This window comes from Carassius gibelio, chromosome A13, assembly GCF_023724105.1.
Source record: "Carassius gibelio isolate Cgi1373 ecotype wild population from Czech Republic chromosome A13, carGib1.2-hapl.c, whole genome shotgun sequence".
Classification (NCBI taxonomy): domain Eukaryota; kingdom Metazoa; phylum Chordata; class Actinopteri; order Cypriniformes; family Cyprinidae; genus Carassius; species Carassius gibelio.
The window spans coordinates 2,009,512-2,034,313 of NC_068383.1; the positions used below are offsets into that span (position 1 = coordinate 2,009,512).

Here is a 24,802-nt window from a genome sequence, read left to right on the forward strand (position 1 = left end):
ATCGCAATGTTTGTTTTTTGTGTATGCTGTTCTTATAGTTTTGATTTCTCTGCATGTATGACAGACTGCAGGAGCCTCAGCTGACGCGACCTTGATACTGTCAATCGCTCTTTGTCTGACACGTGGTTTTGTTGTGTGTGAGGTCAACGCGGCGCCATTTTTGAGGTACTGAAACAACCACGATTACAAGAATAGAAGTAAATAATACAATAAATAACTAATATAACTACTTAGATAACTATCTAGATAATAAGTAAATATAACTCGCAAACCTAGAGAAACACAAGAAGATTGAGAAAAGGCCGTACCGAGATATATTCAATAAAGATGCCAGGGACCATTATACGGAGAAATTGTCATCCATTCATAACATAGATCCATATGAGCTGACTGTATTAAGTCGGAGTGCTGACCCCGCATTGCTACCTTCATCCTCATACTTAGACATTGTAAATTATCTTGTTTATGGTATAGTGTTGTCAATAGACCCGGTACTTCGGTACCAAGTCGCAGTTGTGAACGAAGTACACAAATCAAGTACTTGAGTAAAAGTACAGATACGTATAATAAAATATTACTCCAGTAAAAAAAATTTATGTACTTAAGTAAAAAAGTACTGAAAGATAGATGTTTGCAATTTTATATAGGCTAATTTAATTTTATATTTTTTAATTTTATTTTTTTTATAATCCTGCTGCTCAAAATACCTGGGATTTTTTCCAAAATAACCACTATATGGAGTCAAGATATATTTTTGTTGTTGATATGGACTACACTGATGAGAGTAATGTTAACTGTGAAGCATACACTGTGATGTACCTGAGAGAAAACAGAGATGACCATCTGATTTTCACCAGTAAGAACAAAGTATTTTAAAGTTTGTTGTTTTACAGAACATCACAGTTATATATGACATGATAATAAGGCCTGAAGATTTTAAGGAAAATATAATTATATATTATTTATATATAGGTGGCTGAATAAAAATATTTGGACATTATTTATAAAAATTACCTCAAGTTAGCACCAGCAAGTTTGTTAGCTAGACAGTTAGCATGAGCTAACAATATTTACTTATTTTCAGTACGGTTATGAATAACGTCCTTAATAACAATGGATGAAAAGTTTAGAGCTCTACTGATGATTAAGTCTAGAGTGTGTCCACCATTGTGTGTGGGTCCATGTACATGCTGAATCGACAAGTAAAAAAAAGCCTCAAGTCCAAATATTCATTTATCACCATTTAACTGTTTGACAAACACTTCCTGCTTCGATGTCCAGATCTGAATTAAAAAAAATCTCAAACATGCTCCGATGTCCCGATCTGAATCAACCGAGTCGCGAACAGGTTCCGAAGTGCCGATCTGAATCAACCGAGTCGCGAACAGGCTCCGAAGTGCCGATCTGAATCAACCGAGTCGCGAACAGGTTCCGAAGTGCCGATCTGAATCAACCGAGTCGCGAACAGGCTCCGAAGTGCCGATCTGAATCAACCGAGTCGCGAACAGGCTCCGAAGTGCCGATCTGAATCAATCGAGTCGCGAACAGGCAACTAAAGTGCCGATCTGAATCAACCGAGTCGCGAACAGGCTCCGAAGTGCCGATCTGAATAAATCGAGTCGCGAACAGGCAACTAAAGTGCCGATCTGAATCAACCGAGTCGCGAACAGGCTGTGAAGTGCCATTCTGAATCAACCGAGTCGCGAACAGGCTCCGAAGTGCCGATCTGAATCAACAGAGTCGCGAACAGGCTCCGAATTGCCGATCTGAAAACTTCGACCAAAGAATGTAAAAAAAAAAATAACTCAATTTCTCTAACTCTATACTCTAATAACTCTACAAATCTATGAAAGACTCAGATCACGTGTCTAAAAATAAATCGCTATAGTAAAAGAGAAATAATAAGAGGAGTGAAGTTTCCTACCATTCTGCTGTGTTTGGTCCTCACGCGCGTCTGACGCTCCGCGGCGCGTCTCCGCCCCTCACACGCGCGTTTACAGCGCTAAATTAATCATCTTTGCTAATTATTATACATTTACTTCATTGTCAGCTCCAGGTACTTCATTTATTATTGTTCATTGAACTGTTTGAAACAAAAAAAGTTTGTATTTCAGTAATAATTCTAAATTATCAAAATAAAATATATAAAATAATGGTCTCTTTTTTAATATCATTTAAAATATAATCTATTTCTGTGATGTGCAGCTGTATTTTCAGCATCATTCCTCCAGTCTTCAGTGTCACATGATCTTTAGAAATCATGAAAATATGATGATTTATTATTAGAACTATTAATAGTTGAGCTACCAAATATTATTTTGGAATCTGTGATCTGTGAAAGTGTTTTAAAGTTTGTGGTTTTACAGAACATCACAGTTATATATGACATGATAATAAGGCCTGAAGTTAGGAAGAACATTTTAAGGAAAATATAATTATATTTTCATAATGATTTTTTTTCCTTCTAGTTACCATGTTCTGAACATCACATCCTTTCTTTTGTCCCTAGATGTAATCTATATACATATATATAGGTGGTTGAATAAAAATATTTGGACATTATTTATAAAAATTACCTCAAGTTAGCACCAGCAAGCTTGTTAACTAGACATTTAGCATCAGCTACAATATTTACTTATTTTCAGTACTGTTATGAATAAACATTCATGTCTGTCTAACCTTACTCGTCTAGTTAATCCAAACAATATACATATTGAGTCGCGAACAGGCTCCGAAGTGCCGATCTGAATCAACCGATTCGCGAACTGGCTCCGAAGTGCCGATCTGAATCAACCGAGTCGCGAACAGGCTCCGAAGTGCCGATCTGAATCAACCGAGTCGCGAACAGGCTCCGAAGTGCCGATCTGAATCAACCGAGTCGCGAACAGGCTCCGAAGTGCCGATCTGAATCAACCGAGTCGCGAACAGGCTCCGAAGTGCCGATCTGAATCAACCGAGTCGCGAACAGGCTCCGAAGTGCCGATCTGAATCAACCGAGTCGCGAACAGGCTCCGAAGTGCCGATCTGAATCAACCGAGTCGCGAACAGGCTCCGAAGTGCCGATCTGAATCAACCGAGTCGCGAACAGGCTCCGAATTGCCGATCTGAATCAACCGAGTCGCGAACAGGCTGCGAAGTGCCGTTCTGAATCAAACGAGTCGCGAACAGGCTCCGAAGTGCCGATCTGAATCAACAGAGTCGCGAACAGGCTCCGAAGTGCCGATCTGAATCAACAGAGTCGCGAACAGGCTCCGAATTGCCGATCTGAAAACTTCGACCAAAGAATGTAAAAAAAAAAAAAAACTCAATTTCTCTAACTCTATACTCTAATAACTCTACAAATCTATGTAAGACTCAGATCACGTGTCTAAAAATAAATCGCTATAGTAAAAGAGAAATAATAAGAGGAGTGAAGTTTCCTACCGTTCTGCTGTTTGGTCCTCACGCGCGTCTGACGCTCCGCAGCGCGTCTCCGCCCCTCACACGCGCGTTTACAGCGCTAAATTAATCATCTTTGCTAATTATTATACATTTACTTCATTGTCAGCTCCAGGTACTTCATTTATTATTGTTCATTGAACTGTTTGAAACAAAAAAGGTTGTATTTCAGTAATAATTCTAAATTATCAAAATATATAAAATAATGGTTTGTATTTTAATATCCTTTAAAATATAATCTATTTCTGTGATGTGCAGCTGTATTTTCAGCATCATTCCTCCAGTCTTCAGTGTCACATGATCTTTAGAAATCATGAAAATATGATGATTTATTATTAGAACTATTAATAGTTGAGCTACCAAATATTATTTTGGAATCTGTGATCTGTGAAAGTGTTTTAAAGTTTGTGGTTTTACAGAACATCACAGTTATATATGACATGATAATAAGGCCTGAAGTTAGGAAGAACATTTTAAGGAATATATAATTATATTTTCATAATGATTTTTTCCTTCTCAAACCTTGTCTGTGGTGTAAAAACACCCCTGGCCAAACGGGGTGCATCTCTTCCCCTCTTTGATAATTACTAGTTACCATGTTCTGAACATCACATCCTTTCTTTTGTCCCTAGATGTAATCTATATACATATTGTCAGGGTTTGCAAGGGAGGAACTCAAGTGCAGACAGGGAATCACAAAACAAGGGGTTTATTCACAAAAAGGGGAAAACAAAACCCACGAGGGGGAAAACAGGACTAGGGCAGATACAGCAAATACTAAATAGACTGACTAGACGAGATAAACAAAGACTCAAGACAGGAGAACACTAACTATAAGCAAACACTCACGGTATACAAAGACTTCTTCAGGGATGGCAATACGTGGAACAGTTTGAGGAAACAATCACATCAGAGGTACAGGTACAAATCACAATCACAGGTGAGGAACACATAAGTTGAACAATCACAATGAACCGACGTAAGACAGAGCACACTAGGAAAGCTAAATAGGGGAACAATTAAGACACGACAGGTGGCACAGATAAGGCAATCACAACAAGACAAGGATAACAAGGGGGGCGGGGCAAGGGAACGAGACAACACAAGCACATGGCCCAAAGACAAGGCCATGTGCTTGTACACAAAACACGGGTCTGCCATGATCCTGCCTCAAGACTAGGAAAAATCAAGGACACAAGGGCAGAATCATGACACATATATATATATATAGGTGGTTAAATAAAAAAAATTGGACATTATTTATAAAAATTACCTCAAGTTAGCACCAGCAAGCTTGTTAGCTAGACATTTAGCATCAGCTACAATATTTACTTATTTTCAGTACTGTTATGAATAAACATTCATGTCTGTCTAACGTTACTCGTCTAGTTAATCCGAACAATATACATATGTATAACGTTACTGTTAATACACAATATAAAAACAGATGTCATGGTAGCATTTTAATAAAACTGTTAATATTACGGGAGCGGGGAATTTGGACATGCATGAGTTATTTTATTTAATCTGTGTTAGTTTAAGGTTATTTAATTTAATTTTTTAACCTAAAACACAGAGACGCTGATTGATGTGTCTGCGTTTGCACTGGAGCATTTCAGTGGGCTTAAACAGATCACTCTTTACAGCGGATTTAGTTCCCAAACAACTGACAATTTTGACCTAAATATGATTTTCAGTTACAATAATTAATCCTAAATTTCGACATTAATAACTAGGGGAGAGTGGGGACAGTTGCAACGTGTGGCAGTTGCAACATTGCTGATTTTTCCAATCAGGAATGAGCTGGAGTCATGACACTTCTACTGCACATGCTCAATATGCCCTTCCTTCTTTCTGGAAGTTAACAGCCACATGTGAAACTACCTTATGGGAGAACTGAAATTCAAGGCAAAAAAGTAACTTTTTTTACAACTAGATTTTTTGTCATAATGTCTAAACTGATTAAGCATTGGTCTTTATAGTTTTATAGTTTGAATGTGCAGTTTCTTAGCTCTTAACAGACCTAGGTACAATGTGTTCAAGTTAATTTGTTAGGCTGGCATCACAGTTTTAAAATGGCTGCCAGGAGGTGGGACAGTTGCAACGCATTGTTGCAACTGTCCCTCATGGCAATAATAATGACAATTAGATACATTTTTTATATAAAAGGCAAATGGAACACCAGGCAATGTGCAGAATGGCTTTAGCAGCACTGAAATGTGGCCTTATAACCAAGATAAATTCAAAGACAGTGACTTTGCACCATCTTTGGTGACGGACCAGCCGCCACCACCAGTCCTTCCAGAGCAAGCTGTGACATCTGCTCCTTTGGAAGTCTCTCCAGTGCACACAGGGACTTCTGCCTCTTCTGCAGTTCCTCCAGTGCAAGCTGGGAGTCCTACTTCTTCTGTAGTTCCTCCAGTGCAAGCTGAGTTGTCATGCAAGTCTGTTAGACCTCACCCCAGAGCAGGACCACAGAAGATAACGAAATCAAACGGTATAGGAAAAAATGCAAACTGGCCATCTTGACAGACACCCCCGGAAAGGGGGCTTTGGAGAGGGAGCAAGCAAAAGTTAAGAGAAAGCCAACACAAGTTAAAAGAAAACTGACAAAAAACACACTGGAAACAAGCCAATGTGGCAAAGTGGTCTTTTTGCAGCAATATTCAACACTCAAGAGATATACAATAGACTACGCCACCCTGGGACTATACCAGGGAATCACAGTTCACTTAAAATGTTATAAGGAACCCAGGTTCATTCCACTGAATAAAATGAGCAAGAGACGTGGGTAGCAAAAGAGTGTTTGTTTATTAGTACAAAAGTTTAAAATGCAGGAATAGTCACCCAGCCAATTACTAAGCTGGAAATCACAATCCACAATAAGGATTCACATTTACTTCGGAGCTGTAGCCTATTGGCATCAAATGGGCTAAGAGAGGGAGCAAAAGAGGAGAATCACACTAAGTGCACACACACACACTCACTCCAATACCCGTGATTTTATCAGTGGTGCTCACACAGCATAACACAGCACACGGTGAAGGAAAGCCTCACTGCCGTCGGACACACAGCTCCAAATAACGCAGCCGTTTGCCACACCAGAAAGCAGAGCTGACGTCAGTATCCACGGGATAGAAATGAAGTAGATGCCAAACAGCATATATTGGATGTCCCCACTCAAACGGTAAACACACGGGAATGCTGGGACTAGGCAGTGTAACGAGCCAGACCGCACGTAACGGTTGTTTACAATAGACTCTCCAGTGTACGCAAAGCCCCACAAAATGACACAAGCGGTGTTAAAATGCCCAAACGGCTGTGTTTTAACCACAGACCTCTGTTGAATGCCGGTAAACAGGAAGAGCGCAGGCACAGAACAGATGACGCACATCCGGCCCGCACCAAACAGCCATTTATACACACCTCCCTGCGGGAAGATAGGCTACCAATAACATGACGTCACTACAGGGAGGATCTGACTAATCTGCCACAATCTACCCCTACTTTTTGTATCGTCGCCCCGACGATAGAATACGGCAACCCCACTTATCAATTCCAAGGCCTGTAAATGACAGAGATCCCACTAGAGACAGACCCACCTAGGGGCACAGCCTCACCAGGCACCTCCACTGACCGTGGCAGGTGATGGACATTGGAGTGCTGGCCTGCTCTGGGTCTCGTTGATCTCCGCAAAGCCATTACCTCAGTGCCTGGTGGGCCTACAGACACAGTAACAGATCCCGGAGCGAGACCCATTTCTCCAGAACGGTGTTGTCCTTGGGCTACTGGTATCCCAGGTACCGTCACAGGGGGGCAAGGGTCCAAGATATCCAAGGGAGCTTGGACAGCTGCAGGGACTAAATTACTAACAGCCGGACTCTGAGCCTGGGGGGTTTCAGGGACGAACAGTAGCAAATCGCCCTCGTCTGGCTCATCCTCTAAAGGCAGCGCCCCCTCCACCAAAGGCCTATCCTGAGGGCTCGAAACTGGACGGTCCCCTAAAATCTTAGCCTTCAACAAAGAGCGATGAACATGCCTTACCTTACCCAACTCATCAACCGGTGCAATTGTATATACTGAACCCCCTTCAACAGGTGCCTTCACTACTTTATACACAACTGGGCTCCACAAGTCTTGGATCTTATGGCGACCTCTCATGCCACACTCACGGAGGTAAACCAACTGGCCCTCCTCAAGTGACACACACCGCACATTCTGATCATGATGTGTTTTACGTCTCTCCGCGGCCACCCTTAGCCGATCACGTGCCCCTTCAAAGGCCACATGGAGCCTAGTTTGATGTTCCACAACCCACTCATGAACATTACCTACCCCCACCTCCTGGACTCTGCCCAACAAAAAGTCAACTGGGAGCCGTGGTTCTTGCCCAAACATTAGGAAGTATGGGGACTCACCAGTGGTCTGATGCGGGGTGGTGTTATAACAGAAAAGTACTTGTGGAAGGCAAGACACCCAGTCCCTCTTCCGAGAAACAGGCAATGTACGGAGGAGATTGTGCAACGTCCTATTGAAGCGCTCGCATTGGCCATTACCAGCCGGATGGTAAGGAGTAGTGCGAGACTTCTCGACCTTGTACAACTGACAGAGCTGCTGGATGAGAGAGGATTCAAAGTTACGGCCCTGATCGGAATGAATCCGACCAGGGACCCCAAACTTGTAAAACCACTCGGCCACAAGAACCTGGGCCACAGTCTCCGCCCGTTGGTCCCGTGTGGGGATAGCCATGGTGTACTTCGTGAAGACATCAGTCATCACGATGACATTTTCAACTCCTGAACGAGAGGGTTCAAGCACAGTAAAGTCAATGGCTACGATCTCGTTAGGTCTTGATGCCAACAAATGGCCCATAAAACTACGGGCAGTGGGACCCCCATGCTTAGCAACTTGGCACCTTTCACACTCCTGGCACCATCGTGCCACTTCTGAGGACATTCCAGGCCAATAGCACCGCTGCTGTACCAACTCAGTGGTACGCTCATTCCCCTGGTGCCCATGCTCCTGATGAAGCTGCCTCAAAACCTCAGATTTTAAGGTAGTGGGTAAAATCAATTGAAAACACTCCTCACCCCCATCAGAGCGGAACACTCGTCGATACAATACACCCTCTCTCTCAATGAACCGATCCCACTGACGAAGCAGGATCAATCCCAGCCTAGACAACCGTTTGCGTTCTTCCGCTCTAGGGAACACCTTTCGTTTCCAAAAGGGCAAAATTTCATTAATCACAGGGTCTGCCTGTTGCAAAGAGCTCAATTCTGCAGTGGTATAACTGGGCAGGGCTGTGATCACCGCTTGAGTGGCTTGAACAGCTACCTGCGTACCAGCCCCCTGCTGTACAGCACGAGGAACTGCAGTGCCTGGAAGCAAGTCCCCTAACATGCTAGAGTCGAGTGGGTGCTGCCTCGACAGAGCATCTGCGTTTCTATTACATCTGCCTGATCGATACCTCACCTCAAAATCAAAAGCTGCAAGTTGTGCTGCCCAACGCTGTTCAGTCGCCCCAAGCTTTGCCGATGATAGATGGCTAAGGGGATTGTTGTCGGTGAAAACAACACATTTGTGCCCCAACAAATATTCACGGAACTTTTCAGCCATGGCCCACTTGAGCGCCAAAAACTCTAATTTCATAGAGCTATAGTTGTTCATATTGCGCTCAGTGGGCCTAAGACTGCGGCTGGCATATGCAATTGGCCGCACGGTTCCTCCCTGTTCTTGGGAAAGAACTGCCCCAAGACCACTGAAACTAGCGTCAACCTCCAGAATAAATGGCAAAGTAAAATCTGCGTAGGCAAGCACAGGGGCAGAGGTGAGTTTCCTCTTTAAGGCTTCAAAACTATCCTGACAAATCTCACCCCAGGCACCGTTAAAACTCACCTCTCTACGTTTCTTTGTCTGGCCACCTGCCAGTTCGGCCACCAATTTATGCAGAGGGGCCGCCAACCTGGCAAACCCCTCCACAAAACGGCGGTAATAACTGGCAAAACCCAGGAACGAACGCAACTCGGACAGACTTGTAGGAGTGCGCCACTGAGCTACCACTTCAATTTTACTTGGGTCTGTGGACACACCTTGAGACGACACCACATGCCCTAAATACTTTACCTCACGTTGAAAGAAGGCACACTTTCCTAACTTGGCTTTTAGTCCTTCAGCCCCTAACCGACCCAAGACCACTTCCAGACGCTCCAGATGTTGAGCCACCGAGGAAGAGAACACCACAATGTCATCTAGATACAAGAGCAAAGATTGGCATTGTTGGTCACCAAACAACCTCTCCATCAGACGTTGGAAGGTACTGGGAGCGTTACAGAGACCAAATGGCATCCTATTCCACTCGAATAGGCCAAATGGGGTACAGAAAGCAGTCTTAGGCCGGTCAACTTCAGTGACAGGTACCTGATTGTACCCGCTGGCTAAATCCATAGTGGAGAACCAGCGGGCACCAGTCAGGGCATCAAGGGACTCCTCAATACGGGGCAAAGGGAAGGCATCCTTCCTAGTTTTAGAATTAAGTTGACGATAGTCTACGCACATTCGTAGACTACCGTTTTTTTTTCTTAACTAAAACAATGGGAGACGCATAGGGGCTGCAGCTTTCCCTGATAACCTGTGCCTCAAGAAGTTGATTAATGTGGGACTTTACTACCTCATATTCCGAAGGTGGTATACGCCTGTACCGTTGCCTGACAGGGGTATCGTCCAGAAGCGGAATATCATGGGACAAGAGGTTAGTGCACCCCAGATCACCCTCATGGGCTGAAAACACAAATTTGTACTTGTGAAGCAAAGCCCGGACCCGGCTTTGCTCTTCCCCTGCCAAAACTGACAAATCTATGGCATCAATCTGGTCCTCCACAGTAGAGGGGACCAAGGAACTATGGGAGCCTACAGTAGCAGTTAAGGACCTTACTTCAGTAATACCTTCTGGCAAACTAATGACAAAGACACCACTCAATGTGCCTAAAGACGTCCTGGGGTAAAGAATCACCTCAGTGGTACCCACATTCACAACCGGGATATACACCGTGCCCCGGGTCACTTGAACCAGTGCGGGGGAGGCCAACAAACCAGCAGGTAAGCCTGAATCTGGAGGCTCAAACAGCACGGGACCGGAAGCATAATGTTCTGAGCAGGTTGCCACTACCAGCTTCATGGTACCACCTGGAATGTGACACACGCCCCGCCCCCGCACCCTAACCCCCCCAACACGATCAACAGAGGTCTGGACACTAACCTTACTACAATGTTGTAATGCCTTTGTGACGGAGCTAGGGGCCTGTGACACCACCGGTAAGTCAAAAAGGGATGTACCATGTTGTCCAAAAAGTTCCTGGTAGCACCGGCCAAGGACATTCATCCCCAAAACACCCGGGACATGTCCACCGGCGCCACCAGGAGGATCTCGGACAACCAGCACTCCACACTCCGGTACTACTTTACCACAAAGTTCGACATCGAGCTCCATATACCCGATATAAGGAATCGCAAGACCATTCGCAGCGGTAAGTTGCAACCATTGACACGACCTAAGACGCTCCTGCCCCCATGGTTCAAAATACTGGTGAAAGCAACTCTCGGTGATAGTGGACACCATGGAACCGGTATCCACTAAACATGGCACTTGAACACCACCGATGAGCACATTAAGATGAGGACAGGAGGACACCAAACGAGAGACAGAATTTAGACGGTTTACAACATTTGAGTCAAATGACTCCCCATCCGCGCTGTGACTCCGCAGCCCGGTGGGGATTAGTTTTCCGACGGCTGTAAAGATCGAAACTGCCTAGACCCAGTCGAAGATGTACCCACTGCTGGAGCGCGAGGGAGAACACGTTCTCCATCACACTCTCGGGCAAAATGGCCAGACCGTTGGCACCTCCGACATACTATATTACTGTGACGTGGGGACCGGCTATATGAATTAGGGACCTGCAAGCGAGCCAACCCTTGGGTAAGTTGGTTTAACTGTTCTTGTTGTGACTTCAACATTTCCCGTAACTCTGCTAGCTCCGACTTGGGAGGGGAGCTCAACCGAACTACCTGCGACTCCCCCTGTATGGCATACTGGGCCCCATAGGCCACTGGTACAGACTGACTTCGCCCTCTCGCACCCCCAGGCATTCCCTCCCGCTCCCAGCGCATTGCCTCGCTACGAACATCTAAGAGGGAAGAGGTAGGGTCACGGCGGACTAATTGTTTTAGTTCCCGACGAAGACCAATATCGAGCACGTGCTCGACGAACTGGTCACGCAATAAAGCTTCTGCATTTGGTATGGCATGCGGCGACTGCTGTTTTACCCCCTCCAAGAGGCCCATCAATGCAATAGAGAACTCTAAAAGTGTTTCTCCTTCCTGCTGCCTCCTGGAAAAAAACGCCTGTTGCAATGCTACATATGACAAAGAACACCCATACAATTCCTTTAAGGCCCGAATTATCTTATCTGGATCCCCCCTCTCTGTCTCAGACCGATACCTGATCTCATCCCGAGCTTCTCCCTCTAAATGATCAAAAAGAAAGAATGCTTGATCAGCTCTAGACAAATGGCGAACCCGCATACAGGCTTGGGCCTCCTCTACCCATTCATTTATGGTAATACCGGGTCTCCCGCTAAATTTTGGGCACTTCCTATCTCGGGGAACAAACACAAATCGCTCAGTAGATGGGGCACTTGCACCAGCAGATTGCTGTGCACCAGAGGGTAAGGTGGTAGAAATAGGAGCTGTACTGGGACCTGGAATAACAATTTGAGTCTGTTCTTGTCTAAGTCTTTCATTATCAGCTCTTAATTGGGCCACAAGATCCTGAAGTTCATGTAATTCTTCTGCCATAGCTAACTTTGTAAAACACTTACCACCAAGCAAGGCGGGGCAGAACGAAAATTTGGACCTGAAACACAATCAGGGGAGATAGCCAAAGAGACCCTTCAAAGAGTCTACGCTGCTGTCTTGTTCCTGTGAAATAAAAAGAAAAGCAAATAATGGTAATACCAGCTGGTAAAGTAATCTTCACCCACGTCTCTGTTCAATTTAGTGGACCCTGCCGACTACGCCAAAATGTGGCAAAGTGGTCTTTTTGCAGCAATATTCAACACTCAAGAGATATACAATAGACTACGCCACCCTGGGACTATACCAGGGAATCACAGTTCACTTAAAATGTTATAAGGAACCCAGGTTCATTCCACTGAATAAAATGAGCAAGAGACGTGGGTAGCAAAAGAGTGTTTGTTTATTAGTACAAAAGTTTAAAATGCAGGAATAGTCACCCAGCCAATTACTAAGCTGGAAATCACAATCCACAATAAGGATTCACATTTACTTCGGAGCTGTAGCCTATTGGCATCAAATGGGCTAAGAGAGGGAGCAAAAGAGGAGAATCACACTAAGTGCACACACACACACTCACTCCAATACCCGTGATTTTATCAGTGGTGCTCACACAGCATAACACAGCACACGGTGAAGGAAAGCCTCACTGCCGTCGGACACACAGCTCCAAATAACGCAGCCGTTTGCCACACCAGAAAGCAGAGCTGACGTCAGTATCCACGGGATAGAAATGAAGTAGATGCCAAACAGCATATATTGGATGTCCCCACTCAAACGGTAAACACACGGGAATGCTGGGACTAGGCAGTGTAACGAGCCAGACCGCACGTAACGGTTGTTTACAATAGACTCTCCAGTGTACGCAAAGCCCCACAAAATGACACAAGCGGTGTTAAAATGCCCAAACGGCTGTGTTTTAACCACAGACCTCTGTTGAATGCCGGTAAACAGGAAGAGCGCAGGCACAGAACAGATGACGCACATCCGGCCCGCACCAAACAGCCATTTATACACACCTCCCTGCGGGAAGATAGGCTACCAATAACATGACGTCACTACAGGGAGGATCTGACTAATCTGCCACACCAACAAACCAAACCAAACCATTATGAAATTGTTAAGGCCTACATAAATCAGTTTGTGAGATTTACAAAGGTGTTACATGGTTGTGTACTTGTTTTTTTAACTTTAATAAGTTAACTCTGTGAACTCTTGTCTCAAATAAACTAAAAAAGATAAATAATATTTCAGATAAACTGAAAAATGATGCCAAAGTATGAGTTTTATTACATCTAAATGACTGTTGCAACTGCCCCTCGGTATTGTTGCAACTGTCCCCACATATGGGGACAGTTGCAACATTTTTCAGGGTCCATTTAAGTACAAATTACTTTCATATTATCACATGTACACATGTTGCAACAGTATGGGCAGGTAGGTGATATATATGGGTTTAATATATATATATATATTTTGTCTTTCTAATACAAACAGTCGCTGAGAAACTGAAGGAAATGTAAAAAGTGTTGCAACCGCCCCCACTCTCCCCTACTTTTAGCAACATCAGACGCACGCGCGCTCACAAGATCTCCCGGTTCTTACTTCTGGAGACTCGCACTAAACGGTTCATTTGAATCAGTGAGTGGTCCACTCCAGAACAGCTGCAATCGGATCATTCTAATTCGTAAACGAATCGTTTGGTGCGATTCGCGATCCGATTAAAGTTTATTTTGAAAAGACTCAGTTCGTTCATGATGAATCAGACACCGCTTCTGCGTGTCGGAGCACGTGATATATTATAGGAGTATGTCACAAGCACTTGACTTGTATGTATCACTGAGGAATATCATCCGCCCAAATGTGTTTCTGTAGCAAACTGCATGAATGTCACCCTTTGTTTCTGCCAAGACAACTCACCAATAATGGGAAGACCCTTTTCAACACCACACCAGAATTAGTGAACACTCATGCAAACCCAGAGAAGATGGGACGAATCACTTGCTTTATTTCATGTGTTCCACATACAATGAAAAAAATGATTTATTGAATTTGCTGAATTTACTAATTGTTTTTACATAAAGTGGTTCAACACAATTGATTTTAGCTACATTTAAACAAATGTATTAAGTTGAACTAAGTTTAAGTTCGTTTGTGCCCAGCATATTTTAAAAAGATCAGAACCACTGAAAGCCAATACATCAAATCTAAATGTACAAAAAACAGCAGATCATTTTCAAAACTTACATGCAGTTGCTATATTGTTTGTGAGCAGGCCTGAGAGTTGTCTGCTAGAACAGTAAAATCCCATGGCATGGTGTGAATCTTTATTGTGATTGTGCCTATGGAGAATATTCCACTATTCTTACCTGACTGACAGTGACATGCAGTCAACCTCAGTAATTGGGGAGCCACTGAAGCAACGGTAATTTGATTGTCACCCAGTTCAAGTCTACCATCTGTTTGTTTTTAACAGTCCCAGTTATTACATTATAAATACTGAATTCTTATTTTAGTCTGCATAGTAATCTCAGTGACTTCCGACAGTTTACAATTAAGAAATTAATAACCTAATAATACTGCAGCCATGTGCAATCAGTTCATTTTCTTCAAGCTTAATGTTAACCTTCCAAAATAACTTAATAATATTCACAACAAAGAAAATCATATCTAAATAGAAAATGTTTGTTTGTTCTTGGTGATTACTTGCCCACCCATAGGGTATAACATCACAGGGATTTTTTAACAGTCATTAGTTTAACTTCATTTAGCTCAAATCTCCACCTGCAGCTGAGAAGGAGGTGTAAGCAAGTAAGCAAAGCTGTAATTTAGAATCTGTATATTAAATGTGTGAAATAAATTGAATAAACATGTCATTAAAGTCAGTCAGTCCATCATGCTTATTTTTTAAGAACTGTGTATGGTCCTTCCCTTTGGGTATCCTGAGAAGTTTTCAGAGCATTAGAGGGGTTCCGGGTGTTTGGATGGTGTATAACATTATGCACTGCACTATGCATTATGCACTTTACAATGAATCAGTTAACGGAGTCTTGTCCATGTCTATGCAACTATGTTACATCATTGAAAAAGCAACCACACAAATGCAAAGTAAAATCTTGTTTTTAAATTTATTTATCTTATTTGAACAGTAAGCCTTATTTAGGCTAAGGTGAATGTCAGCAATTATACAACAGGCACTCAGAACAGGAGTTAACTAATGTCTTTATAACATTTCTGCAATTCAAATATAATAAAGGGCAGGATGCCAATCCCTTTTCTGAAGTCACATTACAGACACATTATTTCATAGTTTTAAATCATATAGATTAACAAAATGTTGGGGAAAAACTACAGATATTTCCCAGTATATTTATCCATTCCTCTTTAGGCCAGTAAATGTTAGTGGAAAATTACCTCCTGCACGTGAGAGCACACATTGATCCCACCCCCCAATCACCAATCTGTACCTGCAATTCAAATTTGGTTCTATTCCCTCCTAAAATCCTGTTAATTTCTTAACCCTGGGTTACATTAATAGCTCACAATACACCCATGTTAAACAGACCTGAACAGTCTACTGAAAAAGGAGCAATAAACAAATAACACCTACTCTCTATATAAACAAAAGGCAAAAAAGTAACCCTTCACAATTATAAGAGAGCGCATTAGATTTTAGAATGCAAGTATTTTCAGTAAATCTAATTACTAATTTAACTAAATAATTAATAATTAAACTAAAACATAATATGCAAATCTCGAACGATGAACCATAGAGTAGGTAACTTGAGCTTATCAAGGATACTTATTTCTTTTAATACATGTGGAACTTCTATTGCAAAAATGCTGGAAAAAAAAGTGGTTGAAGTACAACCCCTTATCTTAAGAGGAAAGCAATACCACTTTTAAGACACATCTGTCTGAATTAAAACTACTTAAATATACTACAAATATTAAAACACTGACTTTTTGGAAGTTGTTTGTTTTACGCTTATTAAACATTAGAATTGGCTTTCTGTAAATTATCTACTTTATGCTATCATAACTCAGATTTTATCTTTTTTTTGTTTGGACTATTGCATATCCCATGCAGTTTCTAGTTACAATAGAGTTTGTAAAATACACACTGATGTATATGGAAGAGGTAATAATAATCCTTTCCATTATAATTCGACACGTTTTATTCATATCAGATACACATTGTGTAAGTAACTTCAATGTGAGGAATTTGTCCCACCAATTTCTAAGGAAACAATACATGCTTATGCAATGCCTTTTGTACTTTAAAGAGCATATATTCAATTACTTGTGTTTATACACTATGTGTACTATAAAGATGTGAACATTAAATCTTTTTGCAAATATGCACTCAGTCACAATCAAATATCAGCATTCTGTGAATGCAAATTCTGCTAGCTTTAATTCAATCAGGATGCACATTTTAAAGATAATCCAATGTCAAAGAGAGCTTGTGTTAAATAATAAGAACAAAAAGTTAAATGCTGAAATCATGCCTTTTGCAACTTAAACATTATATGTTATATGTTCTTTCCAGAAATTGTTGGTGCTACCTATTGGCACTCACCCTTCTGGCCTAGATGATATCCATTACCCATACTGAGCTTGTGAGGATAGTATTGAAATCACTGCGGAGGTCTGGATAATTGTTGTATCCTACAGGTAGCTTTAAAAGGCAGCCACATGTATGCGATTGTGGTCTTCGCTCGAAGTCTGAGGTTTCAATGAACTCTATCTTAATTGGTTTTTCCATCAAATTTGAACCAGTGCAGAAGCGGAGGAAAAGCTGGAGGGTTCTCAGATCAACTTCACCTACATATCTCTTCAGGTAGCTTTTTCGGGTGCAGACATCACATCTGGAAACTGCAGGAGGTCCTTTACAGCTTTCCCAGTTGGGGTCTTCTGATATATGACATGATGCAGAGCATCTGGTGGCAACACACTTGCTAAGTGCACCACAATAGGACGCCAACACTCGATTACATACATTGGTGCCTGTATGAGAGATTTGTGTCCCATCTGTGAGAGCAGTGGGATCAGATTGTCCTTTGTAGGAACCTGCTGGCACTCGTGTGGCTCAAGAGCATCAAATAGTGAATCACTCTCAACAGAGTCAAAGTCCTCCAAAGCCTTTTGAAGGACCTCTCTCTCCTGTTCAGACACATACTGCAAGAAGGTGTCCTTTAAGCTGCTGAAGGTTGTGGAGTACAGTACCTCTTCAAGGAATGGTGTCGCCAGTTTCACTGGGAAATAGCGAGCAATCTTCCACCCTACTACTAAGATTCTAGCGATAGCCTGCCACTCTTCACACTGATAATCATGCCTAATAAAGGGTACTTTCACATCCCCGCCCATGGTGCACCTTTCATAAAAGTCTGTCCAAAACTCTGTGAAGCAGTCCCGGGTCACTCCACTTCCCTCTCCTTCTTCAAGTTTTCCATTAGGTAGGCGCATCTTAATAAACACATCAGTGTTTAAAATATCTGGGTTTGTGAAGGCTTTGATTAGATCAGTGAGACAATGCCCCCGCCTAATAATCAGTGTAACCGAAGCACGTTCACCCAGTGTCTGGTCATTCCATGGCTCTGTAACAAGGCCGCCAAATCCCTGCGGTGGCTGTTCAGTTGAAGGAGCTGGTTGAGGTTCGCCTGGGCTCTGTGGTGGCAGGTCATTCCATGACACAGTGTCATCCAACTGCACATCTTCAGTTGCCACAGGCCCAATTATAATCTCGAGGTCGATCTCTTGGTGAACTATGTCATCCATATCTTGTACCTCAGTTGAAGCATGTGACTCATGTCCTGTGAGATCAACAGTTGGGGTTGAAGTTAAATGCATCTCTGCTTCCTCTTCCTCAGAGGACAACTCCACATTTACTCTTTTGGTATAAAGATACAGTCTAAGAATTTTTACTTTGCTTTCTTCATACAAGTTATCCACAGTGCTCCAACTGTTGACATGTACCTGAGACGATTCAATTTCAGTTGAATAATGTGAGAGCCTTTTCTTTTTTTTCGAAAAACCATTTGGAAAAAACAGGTCTTCAGCTAGTTTTTTTATTTCCACTACTGTTTTATCCTTGTCGATTGTCAGATGTCTTGTTCCTCCCCCATTGATTGCCTTTACTTGTTTGTACCGTTTGTCTTTTTCATTAAAGTCCATCCATCCAAGCTCAACCCGTCTAACCTTTTTTTTGGCATTTGCATTTCCTGCCAATGGCTTTTTTTTCACAGGTACAGGTGCTTCTCCAGATAGTCTCTGACGTAGCCTTGTCAGTATAGACTCTTTCCTGCTCTTTGTGTTTAGTGATGCATTTGCTTTCCGACAGAAGGCCACAGTAGCTATTCTATCTCCAGCTTTAGGGATGTACTTTGCCAGGTCTCCATCATTCATTACAGGGATCACAGATGCATCAATCTGTAAAAACAAAAATTGGGAGCATGTTTAGATTGACCTATAAATAGTAAAACATTTTTATAATTTTTTTTGTGACTGCAAAGTATAAATTGCATATTTACGTTAATCACAACAACAAAGTTGTCAGGCATCTATGTCATCTGAGGAGATTTACGTTACAAAGATTAACAGAGTGTTGTATTATATATCATTGCAATTACTTGGTTTTGTTTCACTCAGAAACATGAAATGTGAATGTATCTGCTCTGCTAAAGAACAAACTTTTAATGTATAAAAAACATATTTTAATTTTAATTTTGTAATTTACTTGCATTTTTTAAGTTATCATCATTATTATTATTATTATTATTATTAATCAAAACATCCAAGCTGCAGTTTGATATTACATTTAAAAAAAGATTTATGAAAATGAACAAGAATAGAGTTCTTGAGTTTTGAGTTTAATTAAATGTACAATTTATAAATTTTGGTTGCACCTGTGAGTTAATAAAAACATAACTGGTTTTGTGAAAATAATATTCAAATATTGATTAATCGATCGATATACCACTGAATCGTTTTGCAGAATTTTTAAGGTATCTGCAAATATTGTATCGCTGGCTGTGAGAATTTATATCAAATTGTATTGTGATGACCTGTCCAATTTAAACTTCTAATGTAAAGTGGCTTAGCTTACCTTTTCATTTTCCAGCTTCTGGATAAATTCCTCATCAATTTCCCGCTGGATTAAAAAACCTCTCAGCTCAGCATCCATTCTTTTTCTCTCCTGTGTAAAGGGGATTAAACGTTGTATAAATTCAAAACTTGCATTACTTTTGCGATTTACAGAGAACCGTGGATTGTATAGTATCTTGCAAAGCAAGATTACTCTTGTTGATCTCAGTATGGAGAAAACTCATAAAGAGCCAAAGGGAGAATGGATATTTGAAGTTGCTGGCCTCTACTACTCATCAGGGAAAAAAATGCACTAGTGAATGAATTTAGGCTGTGGTTTCTGTAACTTAAAAGGAAGTTTTTCCTTGCATCTGTTGCCTAGTGCTTGCTCTTGGTGGGAATTGTTGGGTTTCTGTAAATATCAGAGAGTACTGTCTAGACCTGCTTTTTTATGAAAAGCGCTGACATAACTGTCGTTGTGATTTGGCCCTATATACATAACATTTAATTGAATTTAAATACGGTACATAACCCTATCACGATTTTTTGAACAATTTTAAGATTTTGATTTTAATCACGATTTTGACACACACAGGACATGCTTTACAGTCATAAATGCCTTCAGTATAAATTTGAAACATAATTTCAAAAGAAAACCAATGAGAGCTTTATCAAAAAGTTGTAACATGTCTCTAGAACATACATAAGTCAAAATAATCACTAAGTAAAGATGTCAAACAAAATCTAGACATATGGCAAAAAATTATAATAAAAAAATAAAATAAAACCCGTGTTCAAGGATGTTTTTTTTTTTTTTGATGCCATGCATTGGTCATAAAGCTCACTGTAGCGGTGCCTCAGATATTATATGTTTTGCCCAATATATTTATTGCCCACGGTTCACACGTACTCCATCTGCAGTGCGTACACAGTAAGTTATGTGTACGCGGTTCAGAAGCAGCAACGAAAGTGCATTATTGTAACGCGAAAGCACATTAAAATAATGCATGAGCGAGAATCTATCCGCTCGCACGCAGATTTCCTTTGCTCTGTTAACAAAACCAGATGTGCGTGGTCAGATCATAGACTGTATAAGGCACAGATACACGCTGCCTTACAACGTGTCTCCTCTCTCAACCTGTGTCCTGTGCACTCACAACTCTCTCTGTGCTCACCACAAGATATTAAATCTTTTCGCACCTTTCTATTAATAACCTTTTCTGTTCTCATCTTTTACCGCGTGCAGTGTGAACGTTCTGTTCCGTTAACATGGGCTCGAAAAAGGCTACGCACCACAGACAGAGTGTGTGAACCTGGAGTTAGGCATATGCCCAGTCTGCTCTGTTCTCGTGCTCCACTCAGGTGCGCTGCATCCTGATTGGTTCAGATAATATACAACGGGAGGTCGGGGCTGCAGAAAATCCTGCTATAAAGCCACTGGACTATTTCTCATTAAACTACATAAACCTCATCTTGAGGGGTAGGGAAGTGGTGTTGCAGCTGTTTAACAAGAAGGACATTAAAACCATTACTATTTCCATTACTGCCATTCAGTCTTCCCAAAATCTTGCTTTCAAAGTCTCTGATACCATTCCTTACAATGAAACACTTTTTCCCCGGTCTTGATCAGCTGGCTCCCATTAAAACAAATAGTCACATCTAATCACATCTCGAACTCTGCTGCTCACACACTCCTGTGACCTAGCAACCCCCTCCTACTTCAATAACCTGCTCCACCAACACAAGCCCTCCAGCAGCTTCCCCTCCACTTTAGGCACACCTTATAATTTGTTATTACTGTTGTGTTATATAGCATATAGTTTTAGTGTATAATGTATAGTGACATATGCTTTAAGTTAATGGGTGCTTCTCAATTCTTATTTGTGCATCCTCGTTTCCTTTCCTCGTGTCTTAGCTCCACCTCTTCAGGATGCGATAGAAGGACGCAAGGAAAACACGTGAGGATGGAGGACTTGAATCAAGTGAAATTATTTATCCTCACTCCCTTCAAAGTTACTTCAAAGTGTCATAAGGGATCTGCCCTTATGTTATTTAGGTTTGTTAATTAAGACATTCATAATAAATACTAATAAAGCAAGATGCCCTGTTTGAAATATATGACATGCATGGTTTATTTCAAGTGAAAAGGTAAAATGTTGTATCGTAGATACCAGGGAAAACTCAGAGAACACGGAAACTTCTGAATGATCTCTCTTTATTGAGACTCATCTCTATGGCCAGCAAGCACAGCGCAAGCACCCCCACACTGAGTGTTCTTCTCTGCTTTTAACAGTGCTACAGCCACACACCCAGTGCGCCCCCGCCTCCTACTGGACAAACATAATATCACCCTTAACATACAACATTTCCCCTCCACTTAACTCAGAGGCCATCCTTTCCCAAGACACAAAATCTTCTAGGACAATTTATACAGTGAAATTATTATTATTATTTTTTTTTTCTTTTGAATACTCTATTTCTTAAGTCACAAAGTATTTAAGATATGCTGGTGGTTTCCTCTCTCTTACTGAACGTCGTATACCTCCCGAGGGTGCACTCTCAGGCTCCCTTCTATCTGCAGTTTGAGTCAATTCAGGCATTCTTTGAGCATTAGGTGAATCTGGCAACTGATTTCTTTGACAGGCAGATTTCGAACGCTCAGGCTCCCAGTTATCCACAGTTGGAATTACCTCAGGTGTTGTCGACATACTGAGTGATTCTGGCATTTGAATATCAGCATCCATTGACACAACATCAGCATCATAAGCTTGAACACCCCAGGCATCTGGAAAGTCTTTAGTCAAGATCTCTGGTTGTTGTCGACTGAATAATTGATCAACATGACGTCGTACTACGTGGCCACCTTCTATTGCTACTTTATAGGATACCGGTCCTGTAATATCTTGAATTACTCCCTGCACCCATCTTGGTCCATATCCAAAATTCCTAGTGTACACCGTATCTCCCACTTCAAAATAACGAGATTTCGCATGTTGGTCATGTTGCTCTTTTTGAACTTGTTGTTTCAATTCAATTTTGCTAGTGAAGTCAGGTGTTCACTGTAAAAACTAAAGGTGCCTCAGGTATCCTTTTGAGTACTCCAGGAACCTTAAAATGTATTTTAAGTGCCTCAAAGCTCTTTTTCTCATAATATGGTTCCGGAGGAACCTTTATAGTCTTTGCAGTTCTTGCAGGAACTCATGGGATCCTTGAAGCACTTTGTTCCCAGTTCTGAGATTCTGGAGTCACCCTTTCATTACACTGAGACCTCAAAGTGCTCTGAAGGTTCCTGGAGGAACTCACATTTTAAAAAAGGGTTACTGTAAGCTCTGTTAACATTCAAAAGGTTCCTGGAAGATCTCACTTGTAAAAGCAAGCATCTGGAAGAACCAAGAGATTCATGTGACAAAAATGATATTTGACTGATTATTATTATTAATCATCGAAACAGTCCAGGATCTGATTAAATCACTACACACTTATTCAGGAATCACTCAAAGTCAACATGAAAGCAAAATCATTCTAAAGACACAAACATGCGTATATGTGTGTATTTATGCTATAAAACACTATGTGTTTTAATATAAAACATATTTTCCAAGAACGTTTATTAAAACATAAATCTTACTTCATTCATTCAAAACGTACAGTTTTTAGATTTTTTTTTTTTTCATTTTTTTTTTTTTTTTTTTTGGTTATGATAACTTTGATTTTATTTTTGGCATGGAAACCATTGAGTGTCTGTTTGACCCCAACACAAAAACAGCAGTGGATTTCAAAACAACAGGAGGGTTAAATCATCGAAACAGTCCAGGATCTGATTAAATCACTACACACTTATTCAGGAGTCACTCAAAGTCAACATGAAAGCAAAATCATTCTAAAGACACAAACATGTGTATATGTGTGTATTTATGCTATAAAACACTATGTGTTTTACAACCCGTTCTCATCAGTCTGCGTATAAATAACACGACTTTACACTTTCTATTTGCGTGTAATGCATACGCCAAATGCCATTTTTGCGTGCATATGATACGCCAATCCTTCCCATTAATTTCGGTGGAGAGCAGATGCGTCCAAATAACACGCATCATCTTCAGCGGCAGTGACGTCACTAGCGAGGCTCGTTCAGTTCACCTGATGCGCGTACACCTTCAAACAGGTAAGCAAGGGTAAATATATTTTTTTATTCTTCTTTTTGTAATGATATCACGTGGTTAAGCGTATTGTTTTAATTATTTCAGTATTTCTGCATCACGTTAGACAGGGCCGTGTTTTTAAAGGGCAGTTTATGCTCCAATTATGGGTCAGTGGGCTGCTCAGCTAGCCTACCATTGTCATTAGCCTAAGCTAACCTGTACTGTTTATAGACCTGTTGCAGTTTTAAATAAATTTATGATGTGACATATGGGTCTTCAGCTTTTAGACATGACTAATACAAGCACAACAAAGCACCCAACCCAATATCGCGTGATAATCGTGATCGTGTAAAAAGTCCACACATTTAGCATATTTTTACAATACTAGCCTAACTTTTGCTTGACCACGTCATGTGTAGCCAATACACACACAGTAACTACAGCATATTTACCATGCTTCTCCTACTGTAACCGTAGTTTTACTCTGGACTTTGTAACGCACATAACCACGACATTTACTATGGGTTTACCATAGTAACCATAGTTTTACTCTGGTATTTGTATTTACTAACACACAATAACCACGACATTTACTATGGGTTTACCATAGTAACCATAGTTTTACTCTGGTATTTGTGTTAACTAACACACAATAACCACGACATTTACTATGGGTTTACCATAGTAACCATAGTTTTACTCTGGTATTTGTATTTACTAACACACAATAACCACGACATTTACTATGGGTTTACCATAGTAACCATAGTTTTACTCTGGTATTTGTGTTAACTAACACACAATAACCACGACATTTACTATGGGTTTACCATAGTAACCATAGTTTTACTCTGGTATTTGTATTTACTAACACACAATAACCACGACATTTACTATGGGTTTACCATAGTAACCATAGTTTTACTCTGGTATTTGTATTTACTAACACACAATAACCACGACATTTACTATGGGTTTACCATAGTAACCATAGTTTTACTCTGGTATTTGTGTTAACTAACACACAATAACCACGACATTTACTATGGGTTTACCATAGTAACCATAGTTTTACTCTGGTATTTGTAGTTACTAACACACAATAACCACGACATTTACTATGGGTTTACCATAGTAACCATAGTTTTACTCTGGTATTTGTATTTACTAACACACAATAACCACGACATTTACTATGGGTTTACCATAGTAACCATAGTTTTACTCTGGTATTTGTATTTACTAACACACAATAACCACGACATTTACTATGGGTTTACCAT

The 24,802-nt window shown here is 41.1% G+C and overlaps 1 protein-coding gene and 2 long non-coding RNA genes across 16 annotated transcripts in view; 2 read left to right on the forward strand and 1 right to left on the reverse strand.

Moving 5' to 3' along the window:
* LOC128025855 (nidogen-1) overlaps positions 1-24,802 on the forward strand; it is a 118,148-nt gene that overhangs the window by 40,033 nt on the left and 53,313 nt on the right. The window lies entirely within an intron of this gene.
* The window catches only part of LOC128025858 (uncharacterized), a 43,714-nt gene that overhangs the window by 17,006 nt on the left and 1,906 nt on the right, over positions 1-24,802 (forward strand). The window contains exon 1 of one of the 4 annotated variants that reach the window (XR_008186272.1): positions 23,340-23,552. The exons of 2 other annotated variants lie outside the window; for them this stretch is intronic. This is a non-coding gene — a long non-coding RNA (uncharacterized LOC128025858). Of the gene's footprint in view, positions 1-23,339; positions 23,553-24,802 lie in introns of those variants that run through there. One more of the 4 variants, XR_008186270.1, reaches the window with a different exon arrangement.
* Positions 1-24,802, reverse strand: part of LOC128025857 (uncharacterized) — a 43,920-nt gene that overhangs the window by 10,955 nt on the left and 8,163 nt on the right. The gene's annotated exons all lie outside the window — the stretch shown is intronic.